Genomic DNA, 5643 nt, shown 5'->3' on the forward strand with positions numbered 1-5643 from the left:
CTGGTCGAGATATGGTCTGAAAATAGTGTTCATCAGATCCATAAAAGCAGCCGGAGCATTAGTTAACCCGAATGGCATGACTAGGAATTCATAATGGCCATAGCGGGTTCTGAAGGCAGTTTTAGGAATACTTTGTTCTTGTACTTTCAGCTGATAATAACCTGATCTCAGGTCAATTTTGGAGAACACAGCTGCACCCCTCAACTGATCAAACAAGTCATCAATGCGGGGCAATGGATATCTATTCTTTATCGTCACCTTATTCAACTGTCAGTAATCAATGCATAACCGGAAAGTGCCATCCTTCTTTTTACGAACAACACTGGCGCTCCCCAAGGTGACACACTAGGGCGGATAAAGCCCTTGTCAAGCAATTCTTGCAACTGCACTTTCAACTCTTTCAATTCTGCAGGTGCCATTCTATATGGCGTTATGGAGATTGGGTCCACACCAGGCATAACATCAATCTCAAACTGCACCTCTCTTTCTGGAGGTAATCCTGGCAATTCATCAGGAAACACATCCGGAAAGTCACATACCGTAGGGATGTCCCTTAGTGCTGGACTCCCCACCTGGGTGTCTATCACATGTGCCAAGTATGCTTCACACCCCTTTCTGATCATCCTTCTGGCTAGTGCAGCCGAAATGATGTTTGATGGCAGTAAATGCCTCTCCCCGTGTATTACCACATCACCGTATAAAGGGAGACCAAAAGTGACTGTCTTCAGTCTACAGTCAATCATGGCGTGATGCCTGGCTAACCAATCCATGCCCAAGATGATATCATACTCTCTGAAGGGCATTTCAATCAAGTCGGATAGGAAAACATGTCCTTGGATCACCAAAGGACAGTCTCTATAAATTCTGTTGACCCGGACCTCTTGTCCTAAAGGACTAGTTACTAGCACTTCAAAACCCATTTGTACACATGGAACAGCAAGTGAACTGACTATGCTAGCACTAACATATGAATGGGTTGAACCCGGATCAAAGAATACAAATACATCTTGACCAGAGATAGAGAATGTACCAGCTACCACATCAGAAGTCTCAGCTTCTTCTCGCTGTTTCATTGCGTAGATTCTGGTTGAAGCACTTCCTTGTGCTGATTGACCAACTATGCCCTGACTGCCTGAAGTAGTGCCTCTACCTCTGCCTCTTCCTCTGCCAAATGACTGTGAACTTCTGGGAGCAGGACTCTGAATAGATCCCTCGGCAGTAGTAGGAGCTGGGCTATATCTCGGAGCACTAGTACAGTCTTTAGCTATATGGCCCTTGCCTCCACAGTTAAAACAGGCTCTAGTGGCCCAATAGCATTCCCCCCCATGAATCTTGCCACAAGTATCACAAGGGCGGGCAGAATGTGAACCCCTGCTTGACTGCTGACCAGACCTAGGGGGTCTCTGTCCAGTGAATCGGCCCCTACCAAATCTTCCACCTCGACCCCTGCTGGGTCCACTAAACTTCTTTTTCTTTCCAGAGGTAGCACCAGAACTCTATTCAACTGATTTTTCCCCCTTGTCTTTTTCTAATTTCTCGACTTTTTCCTTCACTGGGCTTGCTTCTGCTTCAACTCTCTCCAGTTCAAGTGCTTGAGACATAAGTTCTAAGAAGTTGCTGTGTCGAAATCCCACAACTTGCATCCTTATGCTGGGCTTCAAACCCGTCTCAAACCTCTTGGATCTTGCTTTACTGGTAATAAGGAGACTCTCCGCATAGTGACTCAGGCGGGAGAACTCCCTCTCATACTCTGCCATTGATCGATTTCCTTGTTTCAAACTAAAAAATTCTTGCAATTTCTGATCAACATATGCGTCTGGGATGTATTTAATGCGAACTCTCGATGAAGTCATCCTGTGTTAGCACCGTGGTTACCAAGCGGATGGTCTTCCACCAATCATATGCATCCCCTTGCAGTAGCGACACAGAATATTCGAACTTCAACTCATCTGAGCAGTGTAATTTCTTAAACACTCTGTCCATTCTTTCAAGCCATTGCTCTGCCTCTAAAGGGTCCACTGTACCCTTAAATTCTGCAGCCCCATACTTCAATAATTTATCATACTGTCTGGCCGGAGGCAGTGGTTGTGTCACAGGTGGTTGGGGTGGAGCTTGAGCAGGCATACCCCACCATTTCTTTGAAACATTGCGACCATCTGTGCGGGTGTCTGCAGAAAGCTGCAGCATTTGTGGGTCTTTGTGACCTTGACATTCGGTAAAGCAGGGGCTTCTCCTTGTGCCTCAGCTTCAACAAACTGCTCGACTGAGTGATCCCCTTCTTCCATTTCAGTCTGAAGTTAGGGTATCTCCTGAACAAGTAACACATGGAGATTTCCCTCCGTTAGTACATATTCATGATGTAATGCACTGTATGTAACAATTATGGACATTGAGCAGTTGTACTTAACAAAGAAAAGACACAAATTTATATGTTAAAACATACTTCAAAAATTTGCTCTGATACCACTAAAACATGTCACACCTTACCCCTCTGTAAGGCATAACATGATCCCGTAGAATACCTAATGAACTACCGAACTTCACCTACCGATAACTCATTAAGTACCCTACAAGGGATTTTAAAACAATTTTCTTATCTTTGACAAGTGGTGAGCATTTCTAATAAGTATTTAAAACATTTAGTTGAAATTAAAACTAATTAATATTTTTGGCCATTTTAGTTTTCCGCAAATCTTATAAAAATTTTGACAGAGTTTCCTCTGTATTTTGAGAAAACCGTTCTTCGAATACCTGTAAAAAGCACTTCTAAAAGTTTTTCTCAACCACTACTTCGGTTTCACAATCAAACTCAATCAATTTCTCAAAATACTGTCAATCAATATCATTCATATTTCATTAAAAACAAAATAATTTATACACAACCTTACAAATTTATATCAAAAGAAACACAAACTAAACTTTATTACAAACTTTATACAAATTTGTGTACAAGCTGCTGAAGACCCATTTTTACATGTCCATACATTTATGTGCAATATATACATCAAAAGAAGTATTTACAGTTAGGGTATAAATTATACCCGAAGGCTTCAAGCTGATGACTTCACACACTTCAGCAGCTCAGTCTGCTGCTCCTCTAGTCTCTGTATCTGTGACAGCAATAAAAGCTATCGCTGAGTACTAGGACTCAGTGGTGCACAATATACTAAAATAATCTTTATGCAAAGCTTAAAGCACATTCATTCAAAAATTTGGCTAAACATGAAAATTAAATACAATCATGCATTGTGAGATTTTACATGTAAACCAAGTTCATTTCAAAGTATCAAAACACATTTCATAAAACCCACAGTTAGATCATGCCATTCGAAACAAATAGAATCTCAATAGTTAGAGGCTAAAGAGAAATCACATGAATCTCAATAGCCAGAGGCTAAAGAGAAATCATATCACAGGCTAGCTAGCTCAAATATATGGATATCCATTCACATCATCTTCTACTGGCACACCTCAACACTTCTCCAGAGAAGGAATCAAAATTCAAAACTAATTACCCCCACTAGTCGTGCTAGTGAGGTGTTCAAATATGTGGTCATGACACTGTGGTTTCAAAACTTATCTTAACAATTTGCTAAACATTGTCTTTTCAAATATACATAATAACTTTCAACAATTTAGATCAAACATCCTAAGAATGCCATAATCCGATATTTCATATTATTCAAAATGATATGCAAAAGATGATTATAAAAGTATATGTTGTGCACAAACCTCAAACGAGTCGCCTGTTGGCCTTGACTCGACTCCTCGGGTTCTGTCCCGGTATTCTTTTCCACTGAAACACGAAATTTTCCAATGTTTCAGTACTAAAACTTAAAATAAATCCAAAATAAACTTAACTTCACATTTACCTAGCTCTAACGTGTTAAATTCGACGTTCTCGAAATTTTTGTGTTTCGGGTTACTATTCACTGCACTATTCAAGTCAAATTATTGACTTTCTAAGGCTTAATAGGTATGGGAACTCCAACTTCACCCACATACCACATTTTGGTCACCAAACTTGTTGGTTTTGGTCATTTGTTTAAAGCTTAGGTCATTTTGGCAAAATTGCCAATTTTCGGTTTTGGTTCTCCGAAGTTGCACTGTTTCATTGGTCGGTCTACTGTTGGAATTTGACAAAACTTCCTTCATAGAAAATGTACCTTATTGTCTTAAGTGTATTCTCATTTTTGGATCACCTCAATCAGAGTTTTGTAGCTCAAGTTATGGCCAAAATAAGTTTACTGTTCACGTGCACTGTTCATACTGCATTTTTGGGTTCTGGCAGATTTTGGTCCAATTTTTGGTCAGTAATTTGATTAAGTTAAGCTCATAATTTGGTCTAACTTTCTTCATATGAAATGTTCTACTATGTCTTAGGTTTCCATCGGTTCAAGAAACGCCTAAATCCGAGTTTTCTGGAGGGATTTATAGCCATCCAAACATTGCTGCTCAAATGGAAATTCTGGAAATCTCAGTACAGTAAATTTCACTTTGCTCAATGATTTGATTAGGTTAATGACATAATTTGGATTGGTGTCCTCATGAAAGTTTTATATCTATATCTTATCTTATTACGGTTAAAATTTCAGATCAATTTGATCTACCTAGCTCGAGTTATGACCAAATGAGCGATTCTTGTTCATTTGGTCGATTTAATGTAGGGCAGCCTGCTATCAATTCACTTTGGTCAATTGTTTCACCAAGTTTTGGTCAGTTTTTTGCCATGGTTCCTTAATGAAAATTGTGCTCTTTTATGTCTATTTTTATCTCCAATTGGTGGCATATCCATTAGGCTTGTAAAATTTGAGTTTTGGTCCTTCAAAGTAGGTTTGGTCATGCTGCTAGCAGCATGACCATTGACCTAAGAATTTGGCTTAATTTTCTACCATTCCCACACAACTTATTTGGTCATAATTGACCATTATTTCACTTCACAATAGGTCCAACACTCCATTTATGCACTTCTCCAAATTTTTGCCTCAAAAACCTAACATTCAAACCCTAGCTCTTCCATCTCATGCATTTAATCACAACTAGTGCATCTAACCTTAACCATTCAACTAATCAAAGCTTTTAAACTCATTCTAATGCATCAAATTCATGTAAATCATAATCCTCTCAAGCTGCCAGAATTTCAGTTTGGTCCTTCTCCCATGTTTGTTTCATTTAAATCAAGTTCTAAGATCACTTAATTACCTAAATATGGATTTGAATGGATAATTAAAGAGTTTAGCATACTAACCTCAATTTAAATGCCAAGCCTTCAATTGTTCTCTTTCTTTCCTCTCTCTTTCTTGTGCTTAAGTTGAGATTAAAGGTTCTAGTGAGGTATTTAAGGAAGTTAAGAAGGTTAAGTGAAGAAAATTTAGCTTAAATGTAAGCTTAATTGAAGAACCATTCATGGAGGATTTTGGGGAAAATGGGGTGGCAAAGAGAGAGGTGAAGAAGAAGAAGAAAATCCTAATTTTTTTTTCTTTGTTTTCCTTTACATGTTTTTTACTTATGGAAGACCCCTAAATCCAAATTAATTAATTCAATTTATTAATTTAGTTATGACATCATGCATGATGTCATAACTTTTGACTTTTCCAACCTCTTTCCTTTTCTCTTTTTTTCATTTCTTTTTCTATTTATTTT

The 5643-nt window shown here is 38.6% G+C and overlaps 1 long non-coding RNA gene across 1 annotated transcript; it reads right to left on the bottom strand.

Moving 5' to 3' along the window:
* Positions 1–2968: 2968 nt before the first annotated feature.
* On the bottom strand, positions 2969–5438 carry LOC131179052 (uncharacterized). The gene is made up of 3 exons (XR_009148056.1): positions 5249–5438; positions 3733–3796; positions 2969–3110 (listed from the first exon to the last, which is right to left on the bottom strand). It is a non-coding gene; the product is annotated as an uncharacterized LOC131179052 (long non-coding RNA).
* Between the last annotated feature and the right edge of the window lie 205 nt (positions 5439–5643).

The sequence above is a fragment of the Hevea brasiliensis genome, chromosome 4 (genome assembly GCF_030052815.1).
Source record: "Hevea brasiliensis isolate MT/VB/25A 57/8 chromosome 4, ASM3005281v1, whole genome shotgun sequence".
Lineage (NCBI taxonomy): Eukaryota > Viridiplantae > Streptophyta > Magnoliopsida > Malpighiales > Euphorbiaceae > Hevea > Hevea brasiliensis.